A 22,580-nucleotide genomic window follows, 5' to 3' on the forward strand; every position below is an offset into this window, starting at 1 on the left:
TCTTCTTCTTCTTCTTTACGTTTTTCCTTTTCTTTTAGTTTATTTGCATACATCTGTTTTAGCATCTCTAATTCTTTTTCTAATTCTGTTATTTTAGTGTTTTTTACTTCCTCTATCTGTTGTATTTTTTCTTTAGCTTGCTGTTGTATTTCTTTAATCTCTCGTTTTCTATCTATTTCTTCGTTTTCTTTTGTTATTCTAACCATGGCGGTTAAACTATCCTCTAGTTTTACAGTTTCTTTTTCTAACATTAAGTTTAGGTTATTTCCTATTTTTTTATATCTTCTTCCTAAGTTAGAAAATATTATTGTTATTTTTAATCCTTCTGGATTCTCATATGTTTTCTCTTCTAATGCGAATTCTTCTTTATTCATCTTTTATCCTTTAGATAACAAACATATTTATATTCTGTTTTAGATATTATATCGATTAATTTGGACAGCCTAGCTTTGTTTATTTTTGTGATACTTAAGTATTCATATTCTATATATAGTTTCTTTAGTTTCTTCCTAATTTTCTGCGATTTCTTAGTTATTTTGATTGTTTCACTATTTTGCGGGTTTGTACTATTAATGTCAAGGAAAAGAATTGGATCTAAGTATAGACAAAATATTAGAAGTACCAACAATAAAGGGTGTTATTTCGAACTTATCGAAATAACATCCCGTCGTGATTCGAACGTCGTCGAATCCTGCCTTTACTCTGATGGTGAAGGCCCTTAGACTTAAAGGTGTTATTTCGAACTTATCGAAATAACATCCGCCGTGATTCGAAGGAGGTCGAATCCTGCTATTACTTTGGTGGCGTAGGCTCTTAGTCTTAAGGGTGTTATTTCAAACTTATCAAAATAACATCCTCGTCGTGATTCGAATGAGGTCGAATCCTGCTTTTATATTTATGGCGATGGCCCTTAGACTTAAGGGGCTTATTTCGAACTTATCAAAATAACATCCCGTCGTGATTCGAACGAGGTCGAATCCTGCTTTTATTTTGATGGCGAAGGCCCTTAGCCTAAAGGGTGTTACTTCGATCTTATCGAAATAACATCCCGTCGTGATTCGAACGAGGTCGAATCCTGCTTTTACTTTAATGGAGAAGGCTCTTAGCCTTAAGGGTGTTATTTCGAACTTATCAAAATAACATCCCGTCGTGATTCGAACGAGGTTGAATCCTGCTTTTACTTTGATGGCGAAGGCTCTTTGCCTTAAGGGTGTAATTTCGAACTTATCGAAATAACATCCCATCGTGATTCGAACGAGGTCGAATCCTACTTTTATTTTGATGGCGAAGGCCCTTAGCCTAAAGGGTGTTATTTCAATCTTATCGAAATAACATCCCATCGTGATTCGAACGAGGTCGAATCCTGCTTTTATTTTGATTGCAAAGGCCCTTAGCCGTAAGGGTGTTTGTTTGAACTTATCGAAATAAAATCCTCTCGTGATTCGAACGAGTTCGAATCCTGCTTTTACTATGATGGCGAAGGCCCTTAGCCTTAAGGGTATTATTTCGAACTTATCAAAATAACATCCCGTTGTGATTCGAACGAGGTCGAATCCTACTTTTACTTTAATGGAGAAGGCTCTTAGCCTTAAGGGTGTTATTTTGAACTTACCAAAATAACATCCCGTCGTGATTCGAACGAGGTCGAATCCTGCTTTTACTCTGATGGTGAAGGCCCTTAGACTTAAAGGTGTTATTTCGAACTTATCGAAATAACATCCGCCGTGATTCGAAGGAGGTCGAATCCTGCTATTACTTTGGTGGCGTAGGCTCTTAGTCTTAAGGGTGTTATTTCAAACTTATCAAAATAACATCCTCGTCATGATTCGAACGAGGTCGAATCCTACTTTTATATTTATGGCGATGGCCCTTAGACTTAAGGGGGTTATTTCGAACTTATCAAAATAACATCCCGTCGTGATTCGAACGAGGTCGAATCCTGCTTTTATTCTGATGGCGAAGGCCCTTAGCCTAAAGGGTGTTACTTCGATCTTATCGAAATAACATCCCGTCGTGATTCGAACGAGGTCGAATCCTGCTTTTACTTTAATGGAGAAGGCTCTTAGCCTTAAGGGTGTTATTTCGAACTTATCAAAATAACATCCCGTCGTGATTCGAACGAGGTCGAATCCTGCTTTTACTTTGATGGCGAAGGCTCTTTGCCTTAAGGGTGTTATTTCGAACTTATCGAAATAACATCCCATCGTGATTCGAACGAGGTCGAATCCTACTTTTATTTTGATGGCGAAGGCCCTTAGCCTAAAGGGTGTTATTTAAATCTTATCGAAATAACATCCCATCATGATTCGAATGAGGTCGAATCCTGGTTTTATTTTGATTGCAAAGGCCCTTAGCCGTAAGGGTGTTAGTTTGAACTTATCGAAATAAAATCCTCTCGTGATTCGAACGAGTTCGAATCCTGCTTTTACTATGATGGCGAAGGCCCTTAGGCTTAAGGGTATTATTTTGAACTTATCAAAATAACATCCCGTTGTGATTCGAACGAGGTCGAATCCTACTTTTACTTTAATGTTGAAGGCTCTTAGCCTTAAGGGTGTTATTTTGAACTTACCAAAATAACATCCCGTCGTGATTCGAACGAGGTCGAATCTTGCTTTTACTTTGATAGCGAAGGCTCTTTGCCTTAAGGGTGTTATTTCGAACTTATCGAAATAACATCCCGTCGTGATTCGAACGAGGTCGAATCCTACTTTTATTTTGAAGGCGAAGGCCCTTAGCCTAAAGGGTGTTATTTCGAACTTATCGAAATCACAAACCGTCCTGATTCGAACGAGGTCGAATCCTGCTTTTACTCTGATGGAGAAGGCCCTTAGCCTTAAGGGTGCCATTTCAAACTTATCGAAATAATATCCTGTCATGATTCGAATGAGGTCGAATCCTGCTTTTACTCTGATGGCGAAGGCCCTTAGCTTCAAGGGTGTTATTTCAAACTTATCGAAATAACAACCCGTCGTGATTCGAACGAGGTCGAATCCTGCTTTTATTTTGATGGTGAAGGCCCTTAGCCTTAAGGGTGTTATTTCGAACTAATCGAAATAACATCCCGTCGTGATTCGAACGAGGTCGAATCCTACTTTTATTTTGATGGCGAAGGCCCTTAGCCTAGAGGGTGTTATTTCGAACTTATCGAAATCACAAACCGTCGTGATTCGAACGAGGTCGAATCCTGCTTTTACTCTGATGGAGAAGGCCCTTAGCCTTAAGGGTGCCATTTCAAACTTATCGAAATAACAACCTGTCATGATTCGAATGAGGTCGAATCCTGCTTTTACTCTGATGGCGAAGGCCCTTAGCTTCAAGGGTGTTATTTCAAACTTATCGAAATAACAACCCGTCGTGATTCGAACGAGGTCGAATCCTGCTTTTATTTTGATGGCGAAGGCCCTTAGACTTAAGGGTGTTATTTCGAACTTATCAAAATAACATCCCGTCGTGATTCGAACATGGTCGAATCCTGCTTTTACTGTGATGGTGAAGGCCTTTAGCCTTAAAGGTGTTATTTCAAATTTATCGAAATAACATCCGCCGTGATTCGAACGAGGTCGAATCCTACTATTATTTTGGTGGCGTAGGCTCTTAGTCTTAAGGGTGTTATTTCAAACATATCAAAATAACATTCTCGTCGTGATTTGAACGAGGTCGAATCCTGCTTTTATTTTTATGGCGATGGCCCTTAGACTTAAGGGGGTTATTTCGAACTTATCAAAATAACATCCCGTTGTGATTCGAACGAGGTCGAATCCTGCTTTTATTTTGATGGCGAAGGCCCTTAGCCTAAAGGGTGTTACTTCGATCTTATTGAAATAACATCCCGTCGTGATTCGAACGAGGACGAATCCTGCTTTTACTTTTATGGCGAAGGTCCTTAGCTGTAAGGGTGTTATTTCGAACTTATCGAAATAAAATCCTGTCGTGATTTGAACGAGTTCGAATCCTGCTTTTACTCTAATGGCGAATGCCCTTAGCCTTATGGGTATTATTTCGAACTTATCAAAATAATATCCCATCATGATTCGAGCGAGGTCCAATCCCGCTTTTACTTTAATGGCAAAGGCTCTTAGCCTTAAGGGTGTTGTTTCGAACTTATCGAAATAACATCCCGTCGTGATTCGAACGAGGTAGAATCCTGCTTTTACTTTGATGGCGAAGGCTCTTAGCCTTAAGGGTGTTTTTTCGAACTTATCAAAATAACAACCCGTCGTGATTCGAACGAGGTCGAAACCTGCTTTTATTTTGATGGCTAAGGCTCTTAGACTTAAGGGGGTTATTTCGAACTTATCAAAATAATATCCCGTCGTGATTCGAACGAGGTCGAATCCTGCTTTTACTTTAATGGCGAAGGCCATTATCCTCAAGGGTGTTATTTCAAACTTATCAAAATAACAACCCGTTGTAATTCGAACGAGGTCGAATCCTGCTTTTATTTTGATGGCGAAGGCCCTTAGCCTTAAGGGTGTTATTTCGAACTTATCGAAATAACATCCCGTCGTGATTCGAATGTGGTCGAATCCAGCTTTTACTCTGATGGTGAAGGCCCTTAGCCTTAAAGGTGTTATTTCGAACTTATCGAAATAACATCCGCTGTGATTCGAACGAGGTCGAATCCTGCTATTACTTTGGTGGCGTAGGCTCTTAGTCTTAAGGGTGTTATTTCAATCTTATCAAAATAACATCCTAGTCGTGATTAGAACGAGGTCGAATCCTGCTTTTATTTTTATGGCCATGGTCCTTAGACTTAAGGGGGTTATTTCGAACTTATCAAAATAACATCCCGTCGTGATTCGAACGAGGTCGAATCCTGCTTTTACTCTGATGGAGAAGGCCCTTAGCCTTAAGGGTGTTATTTCGAATTTATCGAAATAACAACCCGTCGTGATTCGAACGAGGTCGAATCCTGCTTTTATTTTGATGGCGAAGGCCCTTAGCTTCAAGGGTGTTATTTCAAACTTATCGAAATAACATCCCGTCGTGATTCGAGCGAGGTCGAATCCTGCTTTTACTTTGATGGCGAAGGCTCTTAGCCTTAAGGGTGTTGTTTCGAACTTATCAAAATAACATCCCGTCGTGATTCGAACGAGGTCGAATCCTGCTTTTACTTTGATGGCGTAGGCTCTTAGTCTTAAGGGTGTTATTTCAAAATTATTAAAATAACATCCTCGTTGTGATTCGAACGAGGTCGAATCCTGCTTTTATTTTTATGGCGATGGCCCTTAGACTTAAGGGGGTTATTTCGAACTTATCAAAATAACATCCCGTCGTGATTCGAATGAGGTCGAATCCTGCTTTTATTTTGATGGCGAAGGCCCTTAGCCTAAAGGGTGTTACTTCGATCTTATCGAAATAACATCCCGTCGTGATTCGAACGTGGTCGAATCCAGCTTTTACTCTGATGGTGAAGGCCCTTAGCCTTAAAGGTGTTATTTCGAACTTATCGAAATAAAATCCGCTGTGATTTGAACGAGGTCGAATCCTGCTATTACTTTGGTGGCGTAGGCTCTTAGTCTTAAGGGTGTTATTTCAATCTTATCAAAATAACATCCTCGTCGTGATTCGAACGAGGTCGAATCCTGCTTTTATTTTTATGGCAATGGCCATTAGACTTAAGGGGTTATTTCGAACATATCAAAATAACATCCCGTCGTGATTCGAACGAGGTCGAATCCTGCTTTTATTTTGATGGCGAAGGCCCTTAGCCTAAAGGGTGTTACTTCGATCTTATTGAAATAACATCCCGTCGTGATTCGAACGAGGTCGAATCCTGCGTTTACTCTGATGGAGAAGGCCCTTAGCCTTAAGGGTGCCAATTCAAACTTATCGAAATAACATCCCGTCATGATTCGAATGAGGTCGAATCCTGCTTTTACTCTGATGGCGAAGGCCCTTAGCTTCAAGGGTGTTATTTCAAACTTATCGAAATAACATCCCGTCGTGATTCGAGCGAGGTCGAATCCTGCTTTTACTTTAATGGCAAAGGCTCTTAGCCTTAAGGGTGTTGTTTCGAACTTATCGAAATAACATCCCGTCGTGATTTGAACGAGGTCGAATCCTGCTTTTACTTTGATGGAGAAGGCTCTTAGCCTTATGGGTGTTATTTCAAACATATCGAAATAAAATCCTGTCGTGATTCGAACGAGTTCGAATCCTACTTTTACTCTAATGGCGAACGCCCTTAGCCTTAGAGGTGTTATTTCGAACTTATCGAAATAACATCCACCGTGATTCGAACGAGGTCGAATCCTGCTATTACTTTGGTGGCGTAGGCTCTTAGTCTTAAGGGTGTTATTTCAAACTTATCAAAATAACATCCTCGTCGTGATTCGAACGAGGTCGAATCCTGCTTTTATTTTTATGGCCATGGTCCTTAGACTTAAGGGGGTTATTTCGAACTTATCAAAATAACATCCCGTCGTGATTCGAACGAGGTCGAATCCTGCTTTTACTCTGATGGCGAAGGCTCATAGCCTTAAGGGTGTTATTTCGAACTTATTGAAATAACAACCCGTCGTGATTCGAACGAGGTCGAATCCTGCTTTTATTTTGATGGCGAAGGCCCTTAGACTTAAGGGGGTTATTTCGAACTTATCAAAATAACATCCCATCGTGATTCGAACGAGGTCGAATCCTGCTTTTACTTTGATGGCGAAGGCCATTAGCCTCAAGGGTGTTATTTCAAAATTAACAATAACAACCCGTCGTGATTCGAACGAGGTCGAATCCTGCTTTTATTTTGATGGCGAAGGCCCTTAGCCTTAAGGGTGTTATTTCGAACTTATCGAAATAACATCCCGTCGTGATTCAAACGTGGTCGAATCCAGCTTTTACTCTGATGGTGAAGGCCCTTAGCCTTAAAGGTGTTATTTCGAACTTATCGAAATAACATCCGCTGTGATTTGAACGAGGTCGAATCCTGCTATTACTTTGGTGGCGTAAGCTCTTAGTCTTAAGGGTGTTATTTCAATCTTATCAAAATAACATCCTCGTCTTGATTCGAACGAGGTCGAATCCTGCTTTTATTTTTATGGCAATGGCCCTTAGACTTAAGGGGTTATTTCGAACATATCAAAATAACATCCCGTCGTGATTCGAACGAGGTCGAATCCTGCTTTTATTTTGATGGCGAAGGCCCTTAGCCTAAAGGGTGTTACTTCGATCTTATTGAAATAACATCCCGTCGTGATTCGAACGAGGTCGAATCCTGCTTTTACTCTGATGGAGATGGCCCTTAGCCTTAAGGGTGCCATTTCAAACTTATCGAAATAACATCCCGTCATGATTCGAATGAGGTCGAATCCTGCTTTTACTCTGATGGCGAAGGCCCTTAGCTTCAAGGGTGTTATTTCAAACTTATCGAAATAACATTCCGTCGTGATTCGAGCGAGGTCGAATCCTGCTTTTACTTTAATGGCAAAGGCTCTTAGCCTTAAGGGTGTTGTTTCGAACTTATCAAAATAACATCCCGTCGTGATTCGAACGAGGTCGAATCCTGCTTTTACTTTGATGGAGAAGGCTCTTAGCCTTATGGGTGTTATTTCAAACATATCGAAATAAAATCCTGTCGTGATTCGAACGAGTTCGAATCGTGCTTTTACTCTAATGGCGAACGCCCTTAGCCTTAGAGGTGTTATTTCGAACTTATCGAAATAACATCCACCGTGATTCGAACGAGGTCGAATCCTGCTATTACTTTGGTGGCGTATGCTCTTAGTCTTAAGGGTGTTATTTCAAACTTATCAAAATAACATCCTCGTCGTGATTCGAACGAGGTCGAATCCTGCTTTTATTTTTATGGCCATGGTCCTTAGACTTAAGGGGGTTATTTTGAACTTATCAAAATAACATCCCGTCGTGATTCGAACGAGGTCGAATCCTGCTTTTACTCTGATGGCGAAGGCCCTTAGCCTCAAGGGTGTTATTTCAAACTTATCGAAATAACAACCCGTCGTGATTCGAACGAGGTCGAATCCTGCTTTTATTTTGATGGCGAAGGCCCTTAGCCTTAAGGGTGTTATTTCGAACTTATCAAAATAACATCCCGTCGTGATTCGAACGTGGTCGAATCCTGCTTTTACTCTGATGGTGAAGGCCCTTAGCCTAAAAGGTGTTATTTCGAACTTATCAAAATAACATCCGCCGTGATTCGAACGAGGTCGAATCCTGCTATTACTTTGGTGGCGTAGGCTCTTAGTCTTAAGGGTGTTATTTCAAAATTATTAAAATAACATCCTCGTTGTGATTCGAACGAGGTCGAATCCTGCTTTTATTTTTATGGCGATGGCCCTTAGACTTAAGGGGGTTATTTCGAACTTATCAAAATAACATCCCGTCGTGATTCGAATGAGGTCGAATCCTGCTTTTATTTTGATGGCGAAGGCCCTTAGCCTAAAGGGTGTTACTTCGATCTTATCGAAATAACATCCCGTCGTGATTCGAACGAGGTCGAATCCTTCTTTTACTTTTATGGCGAAGGTCCTTAGCCGTAAGGGTGTTATTCCGAACTTATCGAAATAAAATCCTGTCGTGATTCGAACGAGTTCGAATCCTGCTTTTACTCTAATGGCGAACGCCCTTAGCCTAATGGGTATTATTTCGAACTTATCAATATAACATCCCGTCGTGATTCGAGCGAGGTCGAATCCTGCTTTTACTTTAATGGCAAAGGCTCTTAGCCTTAAGGGTGTTGTTTCGAACTTATCGAAATAACATCCCGTCGTGATTCGAACGAGGTCGAATCCTGCTTTTACTTTGATGGCGAAGGCTCTTAGCCTTAAGGGTATTATTTCGAACTTATCGAAATAACATCCCGTCGTGATTCGAACGAGGTCGAATCCTGCTTTTATTTTGATGGCAAAGGCTCTTAGCCTTAAGGGTGTTGTTTCGAACTTATCGAAATAACATCCCGTCGTGATTCGAACGTGGTCGAATCCTGCTTTTACTCTGATGGTGAAGGCCCTTAGCCTAAAAGGTGTTATTTCGAACTTATCAAAATAACATCCGCCGTGATTCGAACGAGGTCGAATCCTGCTATTACTTTGGTGGCGTAGGCTCTTAGTCTTAAGGGTGTTATTTCAAAATTATTAAAATAACATCCTCGTTGTGATTCGAACGAGGTCGAATCCTGCTTTTATTTTTATGGCGATGGCCCTTAGACTTAAGGGGGTTATTTCGAACTTATCAAAATAACATCCCGTCGTGATTCGAATGAGGTCGAATCCTGCTTTTATTTTGATGGCGAAGGCCCTTAGCCTAAAGGGTGTTACTTCGATCTTATCGAAATAACATCCCGTCGTGATTCGAACGAGGTCGAATCCTTCTTTTACTTTTATGGCGAAGGTCCTTAGCCGTAAGGGTGTTATTCCGAACTTATCGAAATAAAATCCTGTCGTGATTCGAACGAGTTCGAATCCTGCTTTTACTCTAATGGCGAACGCCCTTAGCCTAATGGGTATTATTTCGAACTTATCAATATAACATCCCGTCGTGATTCGAGCGAGGTCGAATCCTGCTTTTACTTTAATGGCAAAGGCTCTTAGCCTTAAGAGTGTTGTTTCGAACTTATCGAAATAACATCCCGTCGTGATTCGAACGAGGTCGAATCCTGCTTTTACTTTGATGGCGAAGGCTCTTAGCCTTAAGGGTATTATTTCGAACTTATCGAAATAACATCCCGTCGTGATTCGAACGAGGTCGAATCCTGCTTTTATTTTGATGGCAAAGGCTCTTAGCCTTAAGGGTGTTGTTTCGAACTTATCGAAATAACATCCCGTCGTGATTCGAACGAGGTCGAATCCTGCTTTTACTTTGATGGCGAAGGCTCTTTTCCTTAAGGGTGTTATTTCGAATTTATCGAAATAACATCCCGTCGTGATTCGAACGAGGTCGAATCCCACTTTTATTTTGATGGTGAAGGCCCTTAGCCTAAAGGGTGTTATTTCGATCTTATCGAAATAATATCCCATCGTGATTCGAACGAGGTCGAATCCTGCTTTTATTTTGATGGCAAAGGCCCTTAGCCGTAAGGGTGTTAGTTCGAACTTATCGAAATAAAATCCTCTCGTGATTCGAACGATTTCGAATCCTGCTTTTACTATGATGGCGAAGGCCCTTAGCCTTAAGGGTATTATTTCGAACTTATGAAAATAACATCCCATTGTGATTCGAACGAGGTCGAATCCTGCTTTTACTTTAATGGAGAAGGCTCTTAGCCTTAAGGGTGTTATTTCGAACATATCAAAATAACATCCAGTTGTGATTCGAACGAGGCCGAATCCTGCTTTTACTTTGATGGCGAAGGCTCTTTGCCTTAAGGGTGTTATTTCGAACTTATCGAAATAACAACCCGTCGTGATTCGAACGAGGTCGAATCCTACTTTTATTTTGATGGTGAAGGCCCTTAGCCTAAAGGGTGTTATTTCGATCTTATCGAAATAACATCCCATTGTGATTCGAACGAGGTTAAATTCTACTTTTACTGTGATGGCGAAGGCCCTTAGCCTTAAGGGTATTATTTCGAACTTATCGAAATAATAAACCCGTCGTGATTAAAACGAGGTCGAATTCTGCTTTTATTTTGATGGGGAATGCCCTTAGCATTAAGGGTGTTATTTCGAACTTATCGAAATAACAACCTGTCGTGATTCTAACAAGGTCGAATCGTTCTTTTATTTTGATGGCGAAGGCCCTTAGCCTTAAGGGTGTTATTTCGAACTTATCGAAATCACAACCCGTCGTGATTCGAATGAGGTCGTATCCCGCTTTTACTCTGATGAAGAAGGCCCTAAGCCTTAAGGGTGCCATTTCAAACTTATCGAAATAACATCCCGTCGTGATTCGAACGAGGTCGAAACCTGCTTTTACTTTGATAGCGAAGGCTCTTAGCCTTAGCGATGTTATTTCTAACATATCGAAATAACATCACGTCGTGATTCGAACGAGGTCGAATCCTGCATTTATTTTTATGGCGAAGGCCCTTAGCTGTAAGGGTGTTAGTTCGAACTTTTCAAAATAAAATCCTGTCGTGATTCGAACGAATTCGAATCCTGCTTTTACTCTGATGGCGAAGGCCCTTAGCCTTAAGGGTATTATTTCTAACTTATCAAAATAACATCCCGTCGTTATTCGAACGAGGTCGAATCCTGCTTTTACTTTAATGGAGAAGGCTCTTAGTCTTAAGGGTGTTATTTCGAACTTATTGAAATAACATCCCGTCGTGATTCGAACAAGGTCTAATCCTGCTTTTATTTTGATGGTGAAGGCCCTTAGCCTTAAGGGTGTTATTTCGAACTTATCGAAATAACAACCCGTCGTGATTCGAACGAGGTGGAATCCTGCTTTTACTTTGATAGCGAAGGCTCTTAGCCTTAACAGTGTTATTTCTAACTTATCGAAATAACAACCTGTCGTGATTCTAACAAGGTCGAATCGTTCTTTTATTTTGATGGCGAAGGCCCTTAGCCTTAAGGGTGTTATTTCGAACTTATCGAAATAACAACCCGTCGTGATTCGAACGAGTTCGAATCCTGCTTTTACTCTAATGGCGAACGCCCTTAGCCTAATGGGTATTATTTCGAACTTATCAATATAACATCCCGTCGTGATTCGAGCGAGGTCGAATCCTGCTTTTACTTTAATGGCAAAGGCTCTTAGCCTTAAGGGTGTTGTTTCGAACTTATCGAAATAACATCCCGTCGTGATTTGAACGAGGTCGAATCCTACTTTTACATTGATGGAGAAGGCTCTTAGCCTTATGGGTGTTATTTCAAACATATCGAAATAAAATCCTGTCGTGATTCGAACGAGTTCGAATCCTACTTTTACTCTAATGGTGAACGCCCTTAGCCTTAGAGGTGTTATTTCGAACTTATCGAAATAACATCCACCGTGATTCGAACGAGGTCGAATCCTGCTATTACTTTGGTGGCGTAGGCTCTTAGTCTTAAGGGTGTTATTTCAAACTTATCAAAATAACATCCTCATCGTGATTCGAACGAGGTCGAATCCTCCTTTTATTTTTATGGCCATGGTCCTTAGACTTAAGTGGGTTATTTCGAACTTATCAAAATAACATCCCGTCGTGATTCGAACGAGGTCGAATCCTGCTTTTACTCTGATGGCGAAGGCTCTTAGCCTTAAGGGTGTTATTTCGAACTTATTGAAATAACATCCCGTCGTGATTCGAACGAGGTCGAATCCTGCATTTATTTTTATGGCGAAGGCCCTTAGCTGTAAGGGTGTTAGTTCGAACTTTTCAAAATAAAATCCTGTCGTGATTCGAACGAATTCGAATCCTGCTTTTACTCTGATGGCGAAGGCCCTTAGCCTTAAGGGTATTATTTCTAACTTATCAAAATAACATCCCGTCGTTATTCGAACGAGGTCGAATACTGCTTTTACTGTAATGGAGAAGGCTCTTAGTCTTAAGGGTGTTATTTCGAACTTATTGAAATAACATCCCGGCGTGATTCGAACAAGGTCTAATCCTGCTTTTATTTTGATGGTGAAGGCCCTTAGCCTTAAGGGTGTTATTTCGAACTTATCGAAATAACAACCCGTCGTGATTCGAACGAGGTGGAATCCTGCTTTTACTTTGATAGCGAAGGCTCTTAGCCTTAACAGTGTTATTTCTAACTTATCGAAATAACATCCCGTCATGATTCGAATGAGGTAAAATACTGCTTTTACTCTGATGGAGAGGGCTCTTAGCCTCAAGGGTGTTATTTCAAACTTATCGAAATAACAACCCGTTGTGATTCGAACGAGGTCGAATCCTGCTTTTATTTTGATGGCGAAGGCCTCTAGCCTTAAGGGTGTTATTTCAAACAAATCGAAATAATAACCCGTCGTGATTCTAACAAGGTCAAATACTGCTTTTACTTTGATGGAGAAGGCCCTTAGCCTTAAGGGTGTCATTTCGAACTTATCGAAATAACATCCTGTCGTGATTCAAACTAGGTCGAATCTTGCTTTTACTCTAATGGTGAAGGACCTTAGCCTTAAGGGTTCCATTTCAAACTTATCAAAATAACATCCCGTCGTGAATCGAACGAGGTCGAATCCTGCATTTATTTTTATGGCGAAGGCCCTTAGCCGTAAGGGTGTTAGTTCAAACTTATCGAAATAAAATCCTGTCGTGATTCGCACGAATTCGAATCCTGCTTTTACTCTGATGGCTAAGGCCCTTAGCCTTAAGGGTATTATTTTGAACTTATCAAAATAACATCCCGTCGTGATTCGAACGAGGTCGAATCCTGCTTTTACTCTGATGGCGAAGGCCTTTAGCGTTAAGGGTGTTATTTCGAACTTATCAAAATAACATACCCTCGTGATTCGAACGAGGTCGAATCCTGCTTTTACTTTGATGGCGAAGGCTTTTAGCCTTAAGGGTGTTATTTCAAACTTATCTAAATAACATCCCGTCGTGATTCGAACGAGGTCGAATCCTGCTTTTATTTTGATGGCGAAGGCCCTTAGCCTAAAGGGTGTTTCTTCGATCTTATCGAAATAACATCCCGTCGTAATTCGAACGAGGTCGAATCCTGCTTTTACTCTGATGGCAAAGGCCCTTATCCTTAAGGGTGTTATTTCGATCTTATCGAAATAACAACCCGTCGTGCTTCGAACGAGGTAGAATCCTGCTTTTATATTGATGGCGAAGACCCTTAGCCTTAAGGGTGTTATTACAAACTTATCAAAATAACAACCTGTCGTGATTCTAACATGGTCGAATCGTGCTTTTATTTTGATGGCGAAGGCCCTTAGCCTTAAGGGTGTTATTTCGAACTTATCGAAATAACAACCCGTCGTGATTCGAATGAGGTGGAATCCTGCTTTTACTCTGATGGCGAAGGCCCTTAGACTTAAGGGTGCCATTTCAAACTTATCCAAATAACATCCCGTCATGATTCGAACGAGGTCGAATCCTACTTTTACTTTGATAGCGAAGGCTCTTAGCCTTAATGATGTTATTTCTAACTTATAGAAATAACACCCCATCGTGATTCAAACGAGGTCGAATCCTGCATTTATTTTTATGGCGAAGGCCCTTAGTCGTAAGGGTGTTTGTTTGAACTTATCGAAATAAAATTCCGTCGTGATTCGAACGAGTTCGAATCCTGCTTTTACTCTAATGGCGAAGGCCCTTATCCTTAAGGGTATTATTTCAAACTTATCAAAATAACATCCTGTCGTGATTCGAACGAGGTCGAATCCTGCTTTTACTTTGATGGCGAAGGCCCTTAGCCTTAAGGGTGTCATTTCGAACTTATCGAAATAACAACCCGTCATGATTTTAACAAGGTCAAATACTGCTTTTACTCTAATGGCGAAGGCCCTTAGCCTTAAGGGTGTCATTTCGAACTTATCGAAATAACATCCCGTCGTGATTCAAACTAGGTCGAATCTTGCTTTACTCTAATGGCGAAGCCCCTTAGCCTTAAGGGTGCCATTTCAAACTTATCGAAATAACATCCCATCGTGATTCGAACGAGGTCGAATCCTGCATTTATTTTTATGCCGAAGGCCCTTAGCCGTAAATGTGTTAGTTCAAACTTATCGAAATAAAATCCTGTCGTGATTCGAACTAGTTCGAATCCTGCTTTTACTCTGATGGCGAAGGCCCTTAGCCTTAAGGGTATTATTTCGAACTTATAAAAATAACATCCCGTCGTGATTCGAACAAGGTCGAATCCTGCTTTTACTCTGATGGCGAAGGCCTTTAGCGTTAAGGGTATTATTTCGAACTTATCAAAATAACATACCGTCGTGATCCGAACGAGGTCGAATCCTGCTTTTTCTTTGATGGCGAAGGCTCTTAGCCTTAAGGGTGTTATTTCAAACTTATCGAAATAATATCCCATCGTGATTCGAACTAGGTCGAATCCTGCTTTTATTTTGATGGACAAGGCCCTTAGCCTAAAGGGTGTTACTTCGATCTTATCGAAATAACATCCCGTCGTAATTCGAACGAGGTCGAATCCTGCTTTTACTCTGATGGTAAAGGCCCTTATCCTTAAGGGTGCCATTTCAAACTTATCAAAATAACATCCCGTCATGATTCGAACGAGTTCGAATCCTACTTTTACTTTGATAGCGAAGGCTCTTAGCCTTAATGATGTTATTTCTAACTTATCGAAATAACATCCCATCGTGATTCAAACGAGGTCGAATCCTGCATTTAGTTTTATGGCAAAGGCCCTTAGCCGTAAGGGTGTTAGTTTGAACTTATCGAAATAAAATTCTGTCGTGATTCGAACGAATTCGAATCCTACTTTTACTCTGATGGCGAAGGCCCTTAGACTTAAGGGTATTATTTCAAACTTATCAAAATAACATCCCGTCGTGATTCGAACGAGGTCGAATCCTGCTTTTACTTTGATGGCGAAGGCCCTTAGCCTTAAGGGTGTCATTTCGAACTTATCGAAATAACAACCCGTCGTGATTTTAACAAGGTCAAATACTGCTTTTACTCTGATGGCGAATGCCCTTAGCCTTAAGGGTGTCATTTCGAACTTATCGAAATAACATCCCGTCGTGATTCAAACTAGGTCGAATCTTGCTTTACTCTAATGGCGAAGGCCCTTAGCCTTAAGGGTGCCATTTCAAACTTATCGAAATAACATCCCGTCGTGATTCGAACGAGGTCGAATCCTGCATTTATTTTTATGGCGAAGGCCCTTAGCCGTAAGGGTGTAAGTTCAAACTTATCGAAATAAAATCCTGTCGTGATTCGAACGAGTTCGAATCCTACTTTTACTCTGATAGCGAAGGCCCTTAGCCTTAAGGGTATTATTTCGAACTTATCAAAATAACATCCCGTCGTGATTCGAACGAGGTCGAATCCAGCTTTTATTTTTATGGCGAAGGTCCTTAGCCTTAAGAGTGTTATTTCGAACTTATCAAAATAACATCCCATCGTGATTCGAACGAGGTCGAATCCGGCTTGTACTCTCATGGCGAAGCCCTTAGCCTTAAGGGAGTTATTTCGAACTTATCAAAATAACATCCTTTCGTGATTCAAACGAGGTCGAATCCTGCTTTTGTTTTGATGGCGAAGGACCTTAACCTAAAGGGTGTTATTTCGATCTTATTGAAATAACATCCCTTCGTAATTCGAACGAGATCGAATCCTGCTTTTACTCTGATGGCAAAGGCCCTTATCCTTAAGGGTGTTATTTTGATCTTTTCGAAATAACAACCCGTCGTGATTCGAACGAGGTAGAATCCTGCTTTTATTTTGATGGCGAAGACCCTTAGCCTTAAGGGTGTTATTTCAAACTTATCAAAATAACAACCTGTCGTGATTCTAACATGGTCGAATCGTGCTTTTATTTTGATGGCGAAGGCCCTTAGACTTAAGGGTGTTATTTTGAACTTATCGAAATAACAACCCATCGTGATTCGAACGAGGTCGAATCTTGCTTTTACTCTGATGGCGAAGGCCCTTAGCCTTAAGGGTGCCATTTCAAACTTATCGAAATAACATCCCGTCGTGATTCGAACGAGGTCGAATCCTGCTTTTACTTTGATATCGAAGGCTCTTAGCCTTAACGGTGTTATTTCTAACTTATCGAAATAACATCTCGTCGTGATTCGAACGAGGTCGAATCCTGCTTTTACTCTGATGGCGAAGGCCCTTAGCCTTAAGGGTATTATTTTAAACTTATCAAAATAACATCCCATCGGGATTCGAACGAGGTCGAATCCTGCTTTTACTTTGATGGCGAAGGCCCTTAGCTTTAAGGGTGTTATTTCGAACTTATCAAAATAACAACCCATCGGGATTCGAACGTGGTCGAATCCTGGTTTTACTTTGATAGCGAAGCCTCTTAGCCTTAAAAGTGTTATTTCTAACTTATCGAAATAACATCCGCCGTGACTCGAACGAGGTCGAATCCTGCTTTTACTTTAGTGGCGTAGGCTCTTATTCTTAAGGGTGTTATTTCGAACTTATCAAAACAACATCCTCGTCGTGATTCGAACGAGGTCGAATATACCTTTTATTTTTATGTCGAAGGCCCTTAGCCTTAAGGGTATTATTTCGAACTTATGAAAATAACATCCCATTGTGATTCGAACGAGGTCGAATCCTGCTTTTACTTTAATGGAGAAGGATCTTAGCCTTAAGGGAGTTATTTCGAACTTATCAAAATAACATCCCGTCGTGATTCGAATGAGGTTGAATCCTGCTTTTACTTTGATGGCGAAGGCCCTTAGCCTTAAGGGTGTTATTTCGAACATATCAAAACAACATCCGCGTCGTGATTCGAACGAGGTCGAATCCTGCTTTTACTTTGATGGCGAAGGCTCTTAGCCTTAAGGGTGCCATTTCAAACTTATCGAAATAACATCCCGTCGTGATTCGAATGAGGTTGAATCCTGCTTTTACTTTGATAGCGAAGGCTCTTAGCCTTAACGGTGTTATTTCTAACTTATCGAAATAACATCCCGTCGTGATTCGAACGAGGTCGAATCCTGCATTTATTTTTATGGCAAAGGCCCCTAGCCGTAAGGGTGTTAGTTTGAACTTATCGAAATAACAACCCGTCGTGATTCTAATAAGGTCGAATCGTTCTTTTATTTTGATGGCGAAGGCCTTAGCCTTAAGGGTGTTATTTTGAACTTATCAAAAAAACATCCGCGTCGTGATTCAAACGAGGTCGAATCCTGCTTTTAATTTGATGGCGAAGGCTCTTAGCCTTAAGGGTGCCATTTCGAACTTATCAAAACAACATCCCCGCCATGATTCGAACGAGGTCGAATCCTGCTTTTACTTTGATAGCGAAGGCTCTTAGCCTTAACGGTGTTATTTCTAACTTATCGAAATAACATCCCGTCGTGATTCGAACGAGGTCGAATCCTGCATTTATTTTAATGGCGAAGGCCCTTAGCCGTAAGGGTGTTAGTTTGAACTTATCGAAATAAAATTCCGTCGTGATTCGAACGAGTTCGAATCCTGCTTTTACTCTGATGGCGAAGGCCCTTAGCCTTAAGGGTATTATTTCAAACTTATCAAAATAACATCCCGTCGTGATTCGAACGAGGTCGAATCCTGCTTTTACTTTGATGGCGAAGGCCCTTAGCCTTAAGGGTGTTATTTCTAACTTATCGAAATAACAACCCGTCGCGATTCGAACGTGGTCGAATCCTGCTTTTAATTTGATAGCGAAGGCTCTTAGCCTTAACGGTGTTATTTCTAACTTATCGAAATAACATCCGCCATGATTCGAACGAGGTCGAATCCTGCTTTTACTTTGATGGCGAAGGCCCTTAGCCTTAAGGGTGTCATTTCGAACTTATCGAAATAACAACCCGTCGTGATTTTAACAAGGTCAAATACTGCTTTTACTCTGATGGCGAATGCCCTTAGCCTTAAGGGTGTCATTTCAAACTTATCGAAATAACATCCCGTCGTGATTCAAACTAGGTCGAATCTTGCTTTACTCTAATGGCGAAGGCCCTTAGCCTTAAGGGTGACATTTCAAACTTATCGAAATAACATCCCGTCGTGATTCGAACGAGGTCGAATCCTGCATTTATTTTTATGGCGAAGGCCCTTAGCCGTAAGGGTGTAAGTTCAAACTTATCGAAATAAAATCCTGTCGTGATTCGAACGAGTTCGAATCCTACTTTTACTCTGATAGCGAAGGCCCTTAGCCTTAAGGGTATTATTTCGAACTTATCAAAATAACATCCCGTCGTGATTCGAACGAGGTCGAATCCAGCTTTTATTTTTATGGCGAAGGTCCTTAGCCTTAAGAGTGTTATTTCGAACTTATCAAAATAACATCCCATCGTGATTCGAACGAGGTCGAATCCGGCTTGTACTCTCATGGCGAAGCCCTTAGCCTTAAGGGAGTTATTTCGAACTTATCAAAATAACATCCTGTCGTGATTCAAACGAGGTCGAATCCTGCTTTTGTTTTGATGGCGAAGGCCCTTAACCTAAAGGGTGTTATTTCGATCTTATTGAAATAACATCCCGTCGTAATTCGAACGAGATCGAATCCTGCTTTTACTCTGATGGCAAAGGCCCTTATCCTTAAGGGTGTTATTTTGATCTTTTCGAAATAACAACCCGTCGTGATTCGAACGAGGTAGAATCCTGCTTTTATTTTGATGGCGAAGACCCTTAGCCTTAAGGGTGTTATTTCAAACTTATCAAAATAACAACCTGTCGTGATTCTAACATGGTCGAATCGTGCTTTTATTTTGATGGCGAAGGCCCTTAGCCTTAAGGGTGTTATTTTGAACTTATCGAAATAACAACCCATCGTGATTCGAACGAGGTCGAATCTTGCTGTTACTCTGATGGCGAAGGCCCTTAGCCTTAAGGGTGCCATTTCAAACTTATCGAAATAACATCCCGTCGTGATTCGAACGAGGTCGAATCCTGCTTTTACTTTGATATCGAAGGCTCTTAGCCTTAACGGTGTTATTTCTAACTTATCGAAATAACATCTCGTCGTGATTCGAACGAGGTCGAATCCTGCTTTTACTATGATGGCAAAGGCCCTTAGCCTTAAGGGTATTATTTTAAACTTATCAAAATAACATCCCATCGGGATTCGAACGAGGTCGAATCCTGCTTTTACTTTGATGGCGAAGGCCCTTATCTTTAAGGGTGTTATTTCGAACTTATCAAAATAACAACCCATCGGGATTCGAACGTGGTCGAATCCTGGTTTTACTTTGATAGCGAAGCCTCTTAGCCTTAACAGTGTTATTTCTAACTTATCGAAATAACATCCGCCGTGACTCGAACGAGGTCGAATCCTGCTTTTACTTTGGTGGCGTAGGCTCTTATTCTTAAGGGTGTTATTTCGAACTTATCAAAACAACATCCTCGTCGTGATTCGAACGAGGTCGAATATACCTTTTATTTTTATGTCGAAGGCCCTTAGCCTTAAGGGTATTATTTCGAACTTATGAAAATAACATCCCATTGTGATTCGAACGAGGTCGAATCCTGCTTTTACTTTAATGGAGAAGGATCTTAGCCTTAAGGGAGTTATTTCGAACTTATCAAAATAACATCCCGTCGTGATTCGAATGAGGTTGAATCCTGCTTTTACTTTGATGGCGAAGGCCCTTAGCCTTAAAGGTGTTATTTCGAACTTATCGAAATAACATACGCCGTGATTCGAACGAGGTCGAATCTTGCTTTTACTTTGGTGGCGTAGGCTCTTAGTCTTAAGCGTGTTATTTCGAACTTATCAAAACAACATCCTCGTCGTGATTCGAACGAGGTCGAATCCTGCTTTTATTTTATGGCGAAGGTCCTTAGTCTTAAGAGTGTTATTTCGAACTTATCAAAATAACATCCCATCATGATTCGAACGAGGTCGAATCCTGCTTTTGTTTTGATGGCGAAGGCCCTTAACCTAAAGGGTGTTATTTCGATCTTATCGAAATAACATCCCGTCGTGATTCGAATGAGGTCGAATCCTGCTTTTACTCTGATGACGAAGGCCCTTATCCTTAAGAGTGTTATTTCGAACTTATCAAAATAACAACCCGTCTTGATTTGAACGAGGTCGAATCCTGCATTTATTTTTATGGCGAAGGCCCCTAGCCGTAAGGGTGTTAGTTTGAACTTATCGAAAGAACAACCCGTCGTGATTCTAACAAGGTTGAATCGTGCTTTTATTTGGATGGCGAAGGCCCTTAGCCTTAAGGGTGTTATTTCGAACTTATCAAAACAACATCCGCGTCGTGATTCGAACGAGGTCGAATCCTACTTTTATTTTTATGGCGAAGGCCCTTATCCTTATGGGAGTTATTTCGAACTTATCAAAATAACATCCCGTCGTGATTCGAACGAGGTCGAATCCTATTTTTACTTGATTCGAATGAGTTCGAATCCTTCTTTTACTCTGATGGCGAAGGCCCTTAGCCTTAAGGGTATTATTTCAAACTTATCAAAATAACATCCCGTCGTGATTCGAACGAGGTCGAATCCTGCTTTTACTTTGATAGCGAAGGCTCTTAGCCTTAACGGTGTTATTTCTAACTTATCGAAATAACATCCCGTAGTGATTCGAACGAGGTCGAATCCTGCATATATTTTTATGGAAAAGGCCCTTAGCCGTAAGGGTGTTAGTTTGAACTTATCGAAATAAAATTCCGTCGTGATTCGAACGAGTTCAAATCTTGCTTTTACTCTGATGGCGAAGGCCCTTAGCCTTAAGGGTATTATTTCAAACTTATCAAAATAACATCCCGTCGTGATTCGAACCAGGTCGAATCCTGCTTTTACTTTGATGGAGAAGGCCCTTAGCCTTAAGGGTGTTATTTTGAACTTATCGAAATAACAACCCGTCGCGATTCGAACGTGGTCGAATCCTGTCTTACTTTGATAGCGAAGGCTCTTAGCCTTAACGGTGTTATTTCTAACTTATCGAAATAACATCCGCCGTGATTCGAACGAGGTCGAATCCTGCTTTTACTTTGGTGGTGTAGGCTCTTAGTCTTAAGGGTGTTATTTTGAACTTATCAAAACAATATCCTCGTCGTGATTCGAACGAGGTCGAATACTGCTTTTATTTTTATGTCGAAGGCCCTTATCCTTAAGGGTGTTATTTCGAACTTATCGAAATAACATCCTGTCGTGATTCGAACGAGGTCGAATCCGGCTTGTACTCTGATGGCGAAGCCCTTAGCATTAAGGGAGTTATTTTGAACTTATCAAAATAACATCCCGTCGTGATTCAAATGAGGTCAAATCCTGCTTTTACTTTGATGGCGAAGGCCCTTAGCTTTAAAGGTGTTATTTCGAACTTATCGAAATAACATACGTCGTGATTAGAACGAGGTCGAATCCTTCTTTTACTTTGGTGGCGTAGGCTCTTAGTCTTAAGGGTGTTATTTCGAACTTATCAAAACAACATCCTCATCGTGATTCGAACGAGGTCGAATCCTGCTTTTATTTTTATGGCGAAGGCCCTTAGCCTTAAGGGTGTTATTTAGAACTTATCGAAATAACAACCTGTCATGATTCTAACAAGGTCGAATCGTGCTTATATTTTGATGGCGAAGGCCCTTAGCCTTAAGGGTGTTATTTCGAACTTATCAAAACAACATCCGCGTCGTGATTCGAACGAGGTCGAATCCTGCTTTTACTTTGATGGCGAAGGCTCTTAGCCTTAAGGGTGCCATTTCAAACTTATCGAAATAACATCCCGTCATGATTCGAATGAGGTTGAATCCTGCTTTTACTTTGATAGCGAAGGCTCTTAGCCTTAACGGTGTTATTTCTAACTTATCGAAATAACATCCCGTCGTGATTCGAACGAGGACGAATCCTGCATTTATTTTTATGGCAAAGGCCCCTAGCCGTAAGGGTGTTAGTTTGAACTTATCGAAATAACAACCCGTCGTGATTCTAATAAGGTCGAATCGTTCTTTTATTTTGATGGCGAAGGCCTTAGCCTTAAGGGTGTTATTTTGAACTTATCAAAAAAACATCCGCGTCGTGATTCAAACGAGGTCGAATCCTGCTTTTAATTTGATGGCGAAGGCTCTTAGCCTTAAGGGTGCCATTTCGAACTTATCAAAACAACATCCCC

The sequence above is a fragment of the Nicotiana sylvestris genome, chromosome 5 (assembly GCF_000393655.2).
Source record: "Nicotiana sylvestris chromosome 5, ASM39365v2, whole genome shotgun sequence".
Lineage (NCBI taxonomy): Eukaryota > Viridiplantae > Streptophyta > Magnoliopsida > Solanales > Solanaceae > Nicotiana > Nicotiana sylvestris.